This window comes from Mustela nivalis, assembly GCF_964662115.1.
Source record: "Mustela nivalis genome assembly, chromosome: 2".
NCBI classification, from domain to species: Eukaryota; Metazoa; Chordata; class Mammalia; order Carnivora; family Mustelidae; genus Mustela; species Mustela nivalis.
Genome location: NC_139021.1, coordinates 138,474,787 through 138,490,833, shown reverse-complemented (window position 1 = coordinate 138,490,833; position 16,047 = coordinate 138,474,787). Strand labels below are relative to the sequence as shown.

The 16,047-nt window shown below is 47.7% G+C and overlaps 1 protein-coding gene across 2 annotated transcripts in view; it reads left to right on the top strand.

Moving 5' to 3' along the window:
* DLG5 (discs large MAGUK scaffold protein 5) overlaps positions 1-16,047 on the top strand; it is a 116,019-nt gene that overhangs the window by 716 nt on the left and 99,256 nt on the right. The gene's annotated exons all lie outside the window — the stretch shown is intronic.

Genomic DNA, 16,047 nt, shown 5'->3' with positions numbered 1-16,047 from the left:
GCCAGGGCATCGGAGTGCTCCTGAGACCACCAGGTCCAGCCGACCTCGGAGGGATGTCCAGCAGTCCCTTTCCTAGGGCTCTTCATCATCCGCCGTTCATTTGGGAGTCCCTGCTAGCCTTTAATCAGTGATACAGTCTAGAAGAATGGAGCCTGGGCCAGGACTGGTCCTGCTGAATTTTGGTCCCTGCCACCCAGGTTCATGATCACTGGTGCCTTTTGACTTTCTGACTCTGTCCACTCCCTCTGTCCAGAGTTCAGTCTGTTTGCTCGCCCAGACTTGCACTTGATTATGCACAATGCCTGCTAGGTTTCTTTGGAAACTGTGGGCCTGGAAAAGTTGGGGAAGTTGCATTGCACCATGGGAAAATCCTAGTAGTGGCTGCTGTGGCTCAGATCCCTCCCCGGCGGTGCTGAGCTGCCTGAGGAGGGAAGTCTGGTGGCTGGTGCCCTTGAGTGATGGATTTGTGAGTATTCCTGTGTGTGTGTTGGGGGTGGGGGGTACTACTGGGAGTTTGTGAGAAGTGGTAGGCTTGGCCTAGCCTGGTTGGGAGTGTGGAAAGGCAGCCTTTTAGACAAGGAAGCTGGAGGAAGAAGGCATAGCCCTGAGAAAGGAAGAGAACCTGCATTTATTAGGCTCCTACTGTTGTGACAGGCACTCTGCTTTATTACATTTATTGTTGCTACTCTGTGAGGGGTCTACTTATTACTTTGCCAGAGGGGAAAAAAAAAACGCAGTTTGGAGTAGTTCAGATGCTCAAAGTATTGCGCACCAGGAGTCTTCAGTTATGACCTATTGTTTTGTTTAACAGGTTCAGAGCCAGGCAGTGGCAAATGCCACCTTTTCTATATCTTGTCCTTGTTTTAAGAGTGAACTGAGAGGGCTGACAAAGAGCCCTGAGTATCTGTAGGCCAAAGGCTGATGAGACCCATTTATTTGGCTGTAAAAAACCTCACTTATTAAGGGGGTGATTTTATAAGCTGTTCCTGGTAAGAGCTGCAGTGTATATTGGCTGTCTTCAGCCTCACTTTTTGTAGTGGAGGGAACTGAGACACAAAGAATAAACTGCTGTCCACACAGCACATCATTGGTGGTCCTCTGTCTCCACTTTGGGATTTCTGACTCCAGCATTTACGTCCCTCAAACCTGTGTTCGGTCTCCCAATGATGGCCATATTTGAGTCGCTGAGCAAACCCAGTCCTCTTCTGGGCTGGTGGTTTGGAGGATGCTAAGAAGGCTATCAGATGTGCCCATGAGGATAAAGACACCGGGAAATCTCATTGGCGTAATTTTTTTTTTTCTAAATTGCTTTTATCTTTCTATTTTTTTTTTTTTAAAGATTTTTATTTATTTATCAGAGAGAGAGAGGGAGAGTGAGCACAGGCAAACAGAATGGCAGGCAGAGGCAGAGGGAGAAGCAGGCTCCCCGCCGAGCAAGGAGCCCGATGTGGGACTCGATCCCAGGACTCTGGGATCATGATCTGAGCCGAAGGCAGCTGCTTAACCAACTGAGCCACCCAGGCATCCCTTGATCTTTCTATTTTTGAGGGAGAAAATTGATCAAGGAAGTGAAGAAGTTAGCGTGCAGACCCACGTCCTCCTTGGAATGTTTGAATCAGCTCTAGCTTTAATCTCTGGAATAGATGGATGGATTGCCATTAATTAGGTCCCCCTCTTCTGTGCGTGGCAGAGAAGGTGGGGCCTCACTTGGGCTAAGGTTGTAGGAACTGGTCTTGACCTCTGAGGAAGGGACAGAGTAGGGTTTGATTTTTCCCTGAGCACAGTGATTTAAGACCCTAGTTTTACAACAAAACAGAATTCTGTGGGTTTGCAGAGTGTCATGAAATCCTCAGAAAAAGGGTTGTCAAGGGGAAGTTAAGTTCATTTTAGTTAACGCTTTAGAGAAAAATTAGGATAGATTTTGGTATGGCAAGATAGAGCTTCTGGGGAGGGGTAAGTAACATGGTGTGCAAGTAAACAATAGTGTTGAGACCTTTGTAAAGGATGAATATTTATTATTGTTATGTTCTTAAAGATTTTATTTGTCAGAGAGCACAAGCAGGGGGAGCGGCAGGCAAAGGGAGAGGGGGAGGCAGCCTCCCTGCTAAGCAGGGAGCCTGATGTGGGGACTCAGTCCCAGCACCCTGGGATCATGACTTGAGCCGCAGGCAGTCGCTTAACCGACTGAGGCACCCAGGCTTCCCAAAGGATGCGTTATTATGCAGTGGTTTTCCAACTTTTGTTTTTTTTCCTCTTTTCACTAGTGAGCCCTTCTTACGGGCTGATCCTCAGAGCATAATGGAGCTGCTCTGGTTGCGGGGTCAGAGGCACCTTTCCCTGTATGCGGGTCTGCCATCTCCCTGTTAGGGCCTTTCTTGGTGGTTTCCATACCCCTTTTGGGCCCCGGGTCCAGGATGCCCATCCACTGGCTGGCACTGGTGCACTGGCTGTGCTGCAGGCAAATGATGGCTGGCAGTTCTGCCCCCCGCCAGCCCCACGTGGGCCTGGCGCTAAGGGGGAAGCTGGCCCGGGTGGTATACTGGGCAGGTTGCACACAAACCCCTGTGCTCTGCTCATGCTCAGAGACCCAGACACTTATGACCCACCATGCTCAGGCCTACGGTATGAAGATGACTAAGGAACACACCGTGTTGTTTTATTTTGAGGGCAGGGACGTTCCTGTTTCAGGATTGATGGTACGTTGCTGCTCAGCATTTTGAATCTTACTGCATACTTTCATATCTCTCTTGATTCTGTAGCAACCCCAGATGAGAGCTGTCTTGTCGGCATTGCATTGAGTTCCACACTCACATCTGTATGGCATGAGGACAGGCCAGAAGTTGCAGGGCAGAAAGGGGCCCGAGTTGAGGCTAAGCCCAGTGCTCTTGATTCCATGTTGGGTTATTTTTTCCTGTTACCTGATTAGGCCCCCACAGTTCAGTTTCAGGCCATTTCCTGCATTGGGAAACTCTGGAATTATGGAGTCTCTCCTTGTCCCAGTACATGGATCTCTAAGGAAGAGGTGATCACCCTTGCCCTCGCTGGTGGTGGTAAGAGGGAAGAAGTCTTGTTCTCCTTTGAGTGGCTCAGGTGTCTGATGTCTTTTTGGAGGTGAACTAGGATCCCGTTTGGTTATGTAGTCCCTTGTCTTTTCTTTTTGATTCAGTTACTAAAATCTGGGTTTTCTCACTTGGAGATCCTTGACTGCGTTCCCCTGGAATGAGGGTCCCTGTCTGGCAGGGAGCCTCAGTGTCTTCATCTGTGAATTGGGGCTAAGGGTGCCAGGCTGCCTGCCTCAGCCACTGGGGTGGGGTGGGGCAGGATGTGATTGGGGAGGACTGAAGTGCTTGGTCCTGTGATCTGTCCAGGTGGGGCTTTGATGCAGATGGAGACAGGTGAGGAGGATGTAATTCCAGCCCGCACCTTGCCACCTAGTTGGGGGAGTGGGACACTCAGGAGAATGACATAATGAGATAGATCAATTGAGTGATAGAGATACAAGCAGGCTTTTTCCTCCTTTTAAAACTGTATATCACTGGGGCACCTGGGTGGCTCAGTGGGTTAAAGCCTCTGCCTTCAGCTCAGGTCATGATCCCAGGGTCCTGGGATCGAGCCCCGTATCAGGCTCTTCGCTCAGTGGGGAGCCTGCTTCCTCCTCTCTCTCTGCCTGTCTCTGCCTGTCTCTGCCTGTCTCTGCCTACTTGTGATCTTTGTCTGTCAAATAAATAAATAAAGTCTTTAAAAAAAAAACAAAAACCCTGTATATCACATACTTTCCCCAAGTATTCTCATCCACCTCTAGTGGCTCTAATTACCATCTAAATGTGAGGGTCTCCCCCCAAATCATGTCACCCTAGGCTTCTGTTATGAGACAGAGGTGGCAGAACGGGGTGGTTGCCCCCGTGTACCTAGAGATGAAGGTTTCCTCCTCGGCCCCCACTGTGCCTCCTGCTAGGTGTCCTCTGGAGCTGCCCACTTTTGGATCACCAGAGGCCAGAGAGTGGACACAGCAGTGGCTGCTGGAGGAAGCCTTGGAGGAGGGACTGAGCTGAGGTCGAAGAGGCCACAAGAACATGCACAGGCAAAGGAGAGGAAGATGTTCTGGTTCAGGTTGCGGAAATGAAACTAGGAAGCAGGTGTCAGCGTAGGCTCTGGGGGCATGAGTGTGCAAAGGTAATCTGGAGTGACCACGATGGCTAGGCTGGGTGAGGGGTTTTGGGAGGCACTAGGAATCTAGACACTGGACATTTGTCACAAGTGGAAGCAGGAGGAATATTTTTTCTTAAAGGAATAAGCTGCTAGGCTTTTCCAGCAGGATGAGTGCAGTTGGTTGCTGATCGTCAGGTATGGACTATTTATTATTGATTAGAGGTTGCCTGGGCCTTTTGTTCTCTCTCTGCCCTCTTCAGGTACCTGCTGCCTCATCTTCATCTGGTCCAGCCTGGAAGGTCAGCTGGAATAGGGACATAAATAAAAGTTCCAACCATTCATTGTAGTTTTTCTTTTGGTTCTTTTAACTATGTTATTTGGGAGGAAGGAGCGGAGGAACTTCAAAGTAAGTGTTGAAAAGAAGGTTCTCAGAGAAGGGCAGATTTTCTTTATCCTTCTAAGTATATTAGTTCAGGGCACCTTTATTGCAAGTGATGGAGACTTAGCTCAAAGCATAGTAGGCAGAAAGGAGAAATTTATTATATAATATTCCAAAAGCTTAGGGTGAAGGGGAGAAACTGGCTTTTGGATGATTAATCCTTGAATGCTGTGGGCCTTTTTCATGGAGCTTGGCCTCAAGACTCTGTGGACTTCATCTTCATGGCCCCTGATCAGAGAATAAAGGGAGATCCATCTAATGAGCCCAGGCAGCTGTGTGTCCATGTCAGGCCCAATCACTGTGGCAAGGACCAGGGGATGGAGATTGTCTCAGCAGTTGACCGTGTGAATAGGGTATGGTGATGGGATGCTGTGACTGGCAGCCTCTACTGGATCCTGTGTTTCTTGAGATAGGGGAAGGTGAGGGGAGCCATTCTCCAAAGCAAGGTGAGCAAGAAGGATGTTGGTGCAGCTAAAACAGCAGATGAATGTCCACTCTGTGTGGTCCTATCTTCGTGTGATGCTGTCGTTTGTAGGCAGAGCCATCAGTGGAGTGCAGTGGTGGCACAGGTGGTCATCCTTTACTAAGTTTTAGACTTTGGGCATGGCAGTTAACCCTTCTAAGCTTAGGTCCTGCTCTACAAGTAGTTAAAGCAGTAACTGCTTCACTGTGCTATTTGACAGTCATAAGAGGGAGGAGTATTTTGTCACTGTGCTAAGCAGCGTGCCCTCCAACTAGCCTTAGGACTGAAAACCTGGGATTCTCCTGAGATTTCTGAGGGTTATACGAAAGCTTCTTGTAAACGGTGCTGAACAGATGTTAGGGCTGCTTTTCCTGTGGCCACGGGTCACCAAGAGTGGAATGTAATCTCCATGTTTTCCTGATGCCTACCATAGAGCCTGGTCCAAGATAGGTGTTCAAAAAATTTCTGTTGGATGGATTTGTGTGCTGTGTGTAAAAGGAGTGGTGTGTCCCACGAAAATCCAGATCCTCTTAAGAAATATGTTCCTGAGTGGTGACTTCACAGTGACAGAAGCTTGTAGGAGTGCAGGAAGACCAGAGTGAGTCCCAGATGCACACAAGGATGTCCCCACCCACGGTATGTCTGTGACGGAAGTAGGTGGTGTGACATTGATGTCTGAAGTTCCCAAGGTTACCCATCAGGTATCAGCATGTTGGGGCTGGCTGCCAGGAGCCATGCGGAGTGCCCACATTGTCTGTTATGGGATTGGAGAGACCTTTCATTTTCACACAGATTCTGAATGTCAGCTTGGTGTCCTCGAAAGAGACCTGGATGGGGATCTGCTCCTACCTCTGCAACATCTTGACCTTGGGTGAGCATCTTAGCCACCTGGTACTTGGGTTTTTGCCCTTTTTTTTTCTTTTCAATACAGATAGTCAAACTTGAAGTGTAGCCTTGACTAGAGGGCTAACTCAGTCCTATGGGACTCTCAGTGCTACCAAGGTGGCATTCAGGCCAAGGAAGTTCGTGGTTGGACAAGATTCTGAGGCTTCTTCTAGCTCTGTGCCATGGCTACTGTTTTCTGATTTCATGTTAGGGTTGAGTGATGTTTTGATACTCTGGCTTTCTTTTACCTGAAAAAGTAAGCAGCATCAGAGAAATATTTCCTGTTAGGTATTTTGCCCCCAACCCTCCCACCTATATATTCCACAGCCAGTGCAAAGGGGCTCTTTAATAATTTTTGTAACCTTGAGACGATGTGAGCCACAGCAATATTGGGCATAGAGCAAAAGGGTTGAGCTGCCTTTCAGTCTGTGCACTGGGGATGTGGAATGTGTTCAACAGAGAGGAATTTTAAATAGGATTGAGCTAGGGGTGGGCAATGGGTATTACATCTTTTTCACCTTTTACCAGAGCCAGATAGCGTATCCCTGAATTGTGTGTCTCCATCTTTTTGAGACAGAGTTCAGTGAAAGTGCTACAGAAGCATTTTAAACTAAACAGAGAGGTTTGGAGTATCCCATGTTGGTCATCCAACTCAACCCTTGGTGGATAATTGAGAGGGGACTGTTGACCTTGATGTTCATTTCACACTAAGGGTCATAACCCATTTGCATTGAGTTTTTTTTTTTTTGATAAAATCTACAAAACATAAAACTTAGCATTTGGACCAATTTTTTTTTAAGATTTTATTTATTTGAGAGAGAGAGAGAGTGCGTGCACAAGTGAGGGGAGGGAGAGGGAGGACCAGACTCCTTCCTGAGCAGGGAACCTGACGTGGGACCCGATCCCATACCTGAGCTGAAGGCAGACGCTTAACCGACTGAGCCACCCAGGCACCCCTGCACCATTTTTTCCCTGTGTTTTTATTGTGGCAAAATAAACATAACATGAAGTATACTATTTTCACCATTTCAGGTGTACAGTTCAGTTGTATTTTGTATATTCCCGTTGTGCAGTCACTGCTCCCATCCATCTCCTGAATTTCTTCATCTTATAAAACTGATACTCTGTACCAATGAAACAATAATTCTCTATTGTCCCCTTCCTCCCCGCTCCTGGCAGCGTCCATTCTACTTCAGTCTCCGAGTCTGACCACTCCAGGTACCTCGTAGAAGCGGAATCACACAGTATGTCTTTTTGTGATGGGCTGATTTCAATTAGAGTAATATCCTCAGCATTCATCCCTTTTGTAGCATGTATCAGAATTTCCCTACTTTGAAAAAAATTTTATTTGATTAAAAAATTTTTTAATTATGGCAAAGAACACATAAAATTTACCATCCTAACCATTTTTAGGTGTATGTGGTTCAGTGGTATTAAGTATATTAACATAGTTATTTAAAAGATCTCTAGAACTTTTCTATCTAGCAAAACTGAAACTCTGTGCTCATTAACCAACTCCCTGTTTTTTCCTCTCTCCACCTCTGGAAACCACAGTTCTACTTTTGGTCTCTGTGAATTTGACTCTTCTAGGAACATCATGTCAGTAGAATCATGTAATATTTATTGCTTTGCAATTGGCTTATTTAACTGAGCATAATGTTTTCAAGATTCATCCATGTTGTAGCAAATGTCCAAATTTCCTTTTGTAAGATTGAATAATATTCCTTCGCATATACAGACCACATTTTATTTATCCATTCATCTATCAGTAGACACTTGGGCTGCTTCCCACTTTTGACTGTTATGAATAAAGCTTCTATAAAAATTGGTGTACAATTTTGATTGTACAAAATTTTGGTGTACCTCTTTGAGTCCCTGCTTTCAGTTCTTTTGGGAATTATTGGTAATTCTGTGATTAATTTTTTGAGGAACCGTCATACTGTTTGTCTGAGTTTTAATTATGAAATCCGTACTCTCCACAGCATCTTGACTCAAGGGCAAATGGCCTGCCTAGCATCCTAGATCCAACATTTTATTTCCTTTTTTCTTCTAAAACTTGTGGATTTTTGCCTGCAACCTGTTTTGAAAAGTCTCAGGACAGTTTCTTTGGACTTGAAAGAAAGATTTTAGTTTCAGGAGTCCCCTGTGACTCTTGAGGCTAGAAGTTAACTGTACAATCCCAGCAGCGTTCATATCTGGCAGGCCAGCAGTGTTCACACATTTCCGTCTTGTTTCCAGTACTAATATCTCTCCATCCCCAAAGGCCCTGAAGAATGTTAGTTATTTCTGCTCTGTACACACTTCCTCCTTGTCCCATTCTGGGTTTCTTTGGTTTTTCAGACTTGGATCCAGGGTCATGGCTATCAAGATTTTCTTTCAAAAGGCCTAGGTCAGCATTTCCCCCCAGGAAATATCTTCTCAGCCCTGGTCTGGTGGGATGTTCATGGTGTTGCTTGACAAAAGGGTTCTGTGGTCAAAGCATTTGAGCAATGCTGCTGTGAGCAGGTCACACAGCATCCTTTATTGGGAGCCCCTTGAGAGGACTAATAGGCCAGCATGCCTCGGGATGTCGCTGGAGTGGGTTCCCCAGCAGTGTTTCCCAGATGGATTTGACCACACATCTTTTTTCATTGAGTATCTTGCGACATCAGAGTTCTGAGAAGTGTACTTTTGGGAAACTTTATCATCAGGGCATGGAACTGGAACATCAGTGTATACCATCGTTTCCTCAAACTTCCTTCCAGCTCCCTCACTTGCTTGCTCCCCCACCCCACCACTGCCCCACCAGACCTTGAGCTTCCCCATCTTCTAAACTCCAGTACCAGTTGAAATAGGCACATGGGATTCCGGGGCAAGTAGATTTTTTTTGGATGTGTGGATAACTTAGATATGCAGTAGATTCTGGGACCAGTAGATGTTGAGATTGTGTGATCTTGAGTAAGGTATGGGACCCCCCTGGGCCTCCATTTCTCCAGTGTGGCTTGTCAAGAATGAGGTCTGATCTCATGGTGGCTGATCTTTGAGATGGTTAAACCTCTTGCAGTCTTCTTCTTCTTCTTCTTCTTTTTTTTTAAGTAAAAGCTCTGTGTCTGATGTGGGGCTTGAGCTCATGACCCTGAGGTTAAGATTCACATGATCCACAGACTGAGCCAGCCAGGTGCTGCGTCTTGACGTCTTCTTTAGGTCTGAGTGAGCAGGACTGGGCTGTGGTCCCCAGTCAGAGTTTCCGGGGGCGCCTCATGAGGACTTGTGATCTGTTCTGGTGATTTGATACCTGCAGTTCTGGGACTGGCTAACTGTCCATGCTGGGCTGGACAGCAGGCACATAGTCTCTGCCCTGGGAGTGCTAGGAGGACAGTTGACAAAGAGGAATGAGCCAGGTGGCTTGAGCATCACTGGTAGGTTTGGAGCCAGGGAAGGAGGCCACAGGACTAGACACTGCTGGGTGTCCTAAACCAGTTGTGGGGTTTAAATCCCGGCTCTTCCATCTTAGGCTGTGGGACTTCAGCAAGTTGCTTACTCTTTCTTGGTCTTTTTTCTCCTTATCTGTAAAAAGGCTAATAGCATTCTCTTCCAAGGGCTTTGATGAGGACTGAGGTGATTTATGTGGGGTAAGAGCAAGCTGCTGGAGCCACTGCTGCTCTTGGGAGCATCCTGCCCTTGACTGGAGAGGCAGGGTCTGCCTGTGTTGGGAATTGGGAGGCATTGCAGGGCACAGGCCGTACTTGGAGTTAGAGTCTGTCCAGAGTGTGCATGGGCCGGGAGGCCCTGCCCCTCTGGGGCTGCTCAGAAACACACTTTCACAGTGTTTTGGCCCTGGAGTCTACATTTTAAGGAGGGCATTGCCATGGAATGGCATAGAAGGACCAAAGGAGGAGCTCATTTTGGAGAAAAGGAGACTTAGAGGGCCTTCGATGCCTGTTTTCCAAAGGACACCAGACAGTGGTGAGATCGGATTCTCTTGGATCCCAGAGAGCTAATCACAGGCTGACAGGTGAAAGATACTGGGAGGTAGAACTCAGTTCCATTTAAGGAGGGACCTGCTTCCCTCCCTCGTTTTCTTTTAGATTTCATATTCCACAACTTTCTTTCTTTCTTTTTTTTTTAAGTTTTTTTTTTTTTTTTTTTTTTAATTGCAGAGAGAGAGAAAGAGAGAGAGCACGAGTAGGGGGGAGGCGGGGCAGAGAGAGAAGCACGCTCCTGGCTGAGTAGGGACACTCCTATGTGGGGCTCAATCCCAGGACCCTAGGACCATGACCTGAGCCGAAGGCAGGCACTTAACCGACTGAGACACCCAGATGCCCCTGTTTTAGTGTTTTTAATGTTGGAAATAATTTTCTATCAGAATTCTGTTTTTTTTTTTTTTTTTTTATGATATTATCTGTTCATGGGGTGCCTGGGTGGCTCAGTGAGCTAAGTGTCTGCCTTCGGCTCAGGTCATGATCCCAGAGTCCTGGGATCGAGCCCCGCATTGGGCTCTCTGCTCAGCAACCTCCCCACTCCCGCCTGCCTCTCTGCCTACTTGTGATCTCTGTCAAATAAATAAGTAAATAAAATCTTTAAAAAAAAATGGTAGAAAACTTCTTCTGAAATTAAAAAAAAATATTATCTACTCATTTATTAGAGAGAAAGAGCACGTACAAGCAGGAGGAGCAGCAGGCAGAGGGAGAGGGAGAGGCAGAATCCCCACTGACCAGGAGCCTGATGCGGGGCTCAATCCCAGAACCCTGGGATCGTGACCTGATCCAAAGGCAGATGCTTAGCCAACTGAGCCACCCAGGTGCCCCATATAACACAACTTTCAAATGCACGCAGCTCTGGAGCACCTGATATAACGGACACACCCCACTCTCCCAACGACTTTAGCTGTCTACAGCAATGTCAGACAAGCCCCAGACCAGGTACCACTTTACCATAAATGCTCGAGGAGATAATAGGCCTTTTAAAAGAGCACAGCCAGAAGACCATGTTTACAGCCAACAATATTCATGGTAATTGAAGGTCTTCTACCCACTTGATACTCTTTACCTTGTCCCAGAAATGCCTTTTTATAGATGGTTTGCTCAAATCAGGATTTTTTTTTTGTTTTGTTTTAAAGATTTTATTTATTTATTTGACAGAGAGAAATCACAAGTGGGCAGAGAGGCAGAGAGAGAGAGGGGAGGAAGCAGGCTCCTTGCTGAGCAGAGAGAGCCCGATGCGGGACTCGATCCTAGGACCCCGAGATCATGACCTGAGCCGAAGGCAGCGGCTTAACCCACTGAGCCACCCAGGCGCCCCCTCAAATCAGGATTTTAATAAGGCTCACACATTGCATTTAGTTGACGACTGTCTTCTGAGCTTCTTCTATCATCCTGGGCAGCTCCCCTTCTCTGGGTCTTCTGCTCATGGAAGACCACGTGCCAGCCAGCCACGGACTGAACGGTTGTAGGTCCTTTCCTGAGAGTCCCCGTGGATGACGAATGAGCACAGGGTGGTTGCTCAGAATGTGGGGCATGGAGTCCAGCCAGAAGCCTCTTCAGCCTCTCTTTCCTCACAAGGCTGTTACAAACAATTATTTTTTAGTATATGTGCTGCCGAAGCGAGCACCAAACAATTATTTTTTAAATTATTTATTTATCTGTTTGTCAGAGAGAGAGAGAGAAAGAGCGCACAAGCAGGGGGAGCTGCAGGCCGAGGGAGAAGCAGGCATCCCCGCTGAGCAGGGAGCCAGATGCAAGACTCCATCCCAGGACCCTGGGATCATGACCCTAGCCAAAGGCAGACGCTTAATGACTGAGGCACCCGGCCGTCCCTGTTAGAAACAATTAAATGAAAACATATGAAGTTAAGTGTTTTTTTGTGATTTATTTATTTATTTTTTTAAGCTGTGGGGCTCTTTTCCTTGAGCAGCCTTGTATATGAGAGGCAAATGTGTAAAGCAGACAAAAAGGGGCTGTGGTCGTTGGATGTGGAGGCCCGGAGCTCCTTTTTCCCTCGTGTCCTCCCCGAGGCTCCTCTACAGAGGTCTGTGGGGCTCTCCAAGGTTCATGGAACACAGTTTGAAAACACTTGTTTGGATGCTTTTGTTTCGAGATGCTCCCCATGTTGAGAGACAGAGGAGCCCCCCACAAGCCTCACCTTCCTTTGCCTCAGCTGAACTGGGTTGGCAGGTCATGACTGGACCCAGAGGCTGCCATCGGTGACAGCTTCGTTTCCATGACATATTCTTGTCTTTGCCTGCCTCCTTTGTTTACCTTTGTAGGTTTCCTTTGGGGATGAACCATGCTCTCAGAAATGACAGGTGACCACAATGCGGCTAAGAAAAAATCCCCACTCTCTGCTTTCCGAGAGAGTTTTCATGGGCAGGAGCTGAGTGAAACCCCATCTGTTGGGGTCCCTTGGAGTGGGACAGGATTACCTTTTTTTGAAACATTTTTCTTTTTCTTCTTCTATTTTCAATATCGTCACTAGCTGGCATGACCCCCACTTTGCATAAGAGAACTGTTAGCCATTGCTGCATGCGTAACTAGCCCCCCCGGCTGCCATCAGGGTTGGGGGCCGCCTGAGTGGGAAGCAGTGTCATCGTAGGTCATCCCCCACGGCGCTGAGCTGCTATCTCACCTGCAGCCAGTGTGTGTTCTCATGCTCACAGCGTTTTTCTAGGTGCGGTGTGTCAGTTGGGGCTCTTTCTGCGTCAGCTTTGGATTAATTGTTGAAATGATACCTGCCTGACTCTTTAAGATGTCCAGGGACCCTCGTGTTAATCATTTTGACCATTGTGAGTCGGCTGTCCATGTGTGGAAATCTGTCCCCCCAGTAGGGAGTGATGTGATAACAAACAGAAGTAAACTTAATTTTGTTTTTATATCGTGATGTAAGAAGTCCTGCTTTAAAAAATTATAATGACCTTCTCAATACTCCCGGTAATCTCTGTTCTTACTCTGGGTAGCCTCTTTTTCTTCTTATCTGGCCAGAAGTTTCATTTTCTGTTTCTGTTTCTTAAGCAGCTTAAGATTGTTGAAGATTATGGTTGGAAGGGGTCTTAGGGACCACTCTGCCCAAACAGCTTATTTTTGTAAATGAGCCACAGCAGCCCGTAGGCACAGACTCTACCAGGCTCTTAGAGCAAGCCCCTGGCAGAGCGGGCACAGGACCCAGGTGTCTTCTTAGGCTGGGGCTCCTTCCAAGGTGTCTTTGCCAGCCACGGACTGGGTGGGGAGTCTGGGGAACCTTGGCTGGTTTTTCCTGATCTGGGCCTGGCTTTGCAGGCACCCGGCTTTCCAGTGAGGGTGAGCAAGTCACAGGCATCCCAGTTCATGGAACTGTGCTCTAGCTTCTCATTCCTGACCATTGAGAAAGATCTTTCGCAGCCCGTGCCGTTGGTATTTACGTTCTGCAGACAGGCAAACCGAGCCAAGAGAGGCTTGTCGGCTTGCTCGGGGCCACCAGCTGCTGAGAGCTTGGGCAGGCTTTGGACTCCTTGTCCGTTTCTTTATAAAGACTGCATTTGTTCTGGACTTGGGCCCATCCGATGAAGGTCCCCAGTAAGATGTCTGTGTCCCGAGCCTCGGACCCCCTCCTCCTCTCCTTGTCACAGCATTCATTGACTCAGCACCTGTCACACGGGGAGACTATCTGGATGTAGGCATAGGACGTGACATCTAAATTTAGTGCTGAGTCAGAGGATGGGTTTGCTATGGCAGGAGGTACCTCCTTGTTTCATTCTTTTTGTGACACAGCAAAAACTTCCAGGCTGACGGCTGTGGCTTCTTACTGCTTAGTCCCAGGACAGAGTTCAAGCAGGAACGTGATTCTGTGGAGCCTCTGGCTCTAAGGAGAAAGCTTTGAACAGAGATAAGAGGGTAAAGACCCATGGATGCTGAGTTGGAATCCACCTCCCTGGCTACCCTGGGTGGGGGGACTGGATCTAGGAAAGAGCAAGAAAGTAGATAAAACTAAAATGTGCTGGGTCTGGGTCCTTCTGCAGAAAAATGAGAGCTGAACCTGAAGCAACTTAGAATTTGGGGGCTGTGCATGTGAGAGTGCAGAAGCCTGTTTAGTCTCTTAACTCATATTTGATAGAAAATGGCAAACTACCCTTATATATCCTGTCCTATTTTCTCTCCTGTTTTTCAAGCCCAGGGAGAGGAAACAAAGCAGGCAGTAGTAGTCCTTACTTTCTGTGCCAAGTTGTGGAATTTTGTATAAGCGCATTCTTCTGCTCTCAACCCCCCTCATTTGAAGGCTTTTCATGAAAACTTGCTACAGGTGGCCACAGTGTCTTCTTGTGTGAGATCATCTGACTTTAGTGTAGAGCCCAGATTTAGACCCGGATGTTACCTGTCAAGTCCATGTGTCCATCCATCTGCCCACCCATCATCCGGGCAGCATGTCCCTGGTCAGTGTTCTGCTAAGTGTGGAGCATGAAAAGGTGAGAAAGACATTAGCATCACCTGTGAACAGCACCACAGACCCGTATGGGACACTCCTTTTAGCTGGAATATATATCCTATTGTTCACCAAAGGTTTTTCTTTTCTGTTGCTTTGTCCCGGAGCTTTTGGAAATGCCAGAAAATAATCAGCCCGGTTTATTGACTTCCTACTCCTCACCTTCTCTTTGGTGGTTTGAAGCAAATGACGTTTGTTTCTGTTTGTAAAAGTCTTTAAGATTCTCAGAAGAATGGCAGAGAAGATGGGTTCTGCCAATTAGGGGGTTATTGTCTGTTTGGAAGTCCCCAGCCAGAGGGAGCAGCTGTCCAGCCATACAGATCCCTGGAACAGATGAGGCTGCCTCAAGGAGACTGGGGTGTCCAGTGTGCTGGGCATGGGTAGAGGGCTGAGAGGCTGGATGGGCCCTGGAGATGCACAAGGAGGGAGGCAGGCCTGGTGAAGGCACACTCGGGGTCAGAGCAGGAGACTTGGAGGGGAATCTGTGAGTAGTGGGTCTTTATGGGAATTCTAGGCTTCTGCTTGTGGTGTGCACTCAACAGCCACTGGGAAAGTGAGGCTAGGCTAACCAGGCCCTGGGAGGCATAGGGCAGGCCTGGTTGCTGCTTCCAGTCGTTCTCCCTGTGACTGGTTCTCTGTGAGGCACCTTGAGCACAGGGCTGGAGGGCATGGGTGGTGTTGACATGTCCCATCTGTTGACCTTCTCTTTGGTTAAGGAGTGAGGTGGCTGAGGGGAATGAGTGATCACTGGTCTCTAGCCGATGTTCCCTGGCTGGTTTCCATAGCTTCTCTGGGCCTTATCCTTGTCTGTCTGCTGAGGTCTGTGACAACACCTCTTTCCCAGAGCTGGTGTAAAAGGAGGTAAACAGTGCTGGGAAACGGTCGCGTGCACGTAGATGATTGTATGCTCTGCGGATGGTACATGTTTCTATTGCACTGGATGCTTTGTCTATTATTCTTGTGTCTATGGTCCCGTTTTGTCTCATTAACAACCCTTGGGGGTTCCTTATTCCCCCTGACAAGGGAGGGGACAGTTTGGGGAGGCCGTGTCCCTTTGGAGTCAGTTCAGTAGACTGGTTAGAGCTTGTGTCTGAGCCACGTATTGGGCTCAAACCTGGGCAAGTCAGTTTCCCTGTGTCTCCACTTCCCCACCTGTGAAATGAGGGTAGTAATGGGACCTTGTACTGAAAGGGTTGAAGGAATTACTGTTTCTAAGTTGTTTAGAGCAGTGCCTGGCACTATGTAAGTTCTGTCTTTTATGTTGGTGTTAGTGTTCCTTACCTGTTGTTGTGTTAGTGGCCCCTTAAACTGTGACTTCCAGGCCAGGGTGGTTTGGGTTGTTCTCCCACTCTATCCCACACTCAGGGTGTGGTCTCCAGACCAGTGCTGGTCTGTAAACTCTAGGTTCCTGATCTGTGAGGAAGTTCACTCTGAGATTAGAGTAAGCGTTTGGCGACCTTTAGAGCAGTTAGTTTGACCTTGCCAGGACTCATTGAACAGGTATGGACTGCTTCAGGTGCTGTCTGATCACATGGGGTGTCACATGTGGTAGGAGCCATGACCTGTGACTGCAGATAACAAAGTGAGCTGCACATTTCTGCTGCTGCCCACCCCTCGACAGGAGACTTCCTTGGGAGGAGCCTCTGCCAACCAAACGGAGCAGGTGAATCCATGGCATTGT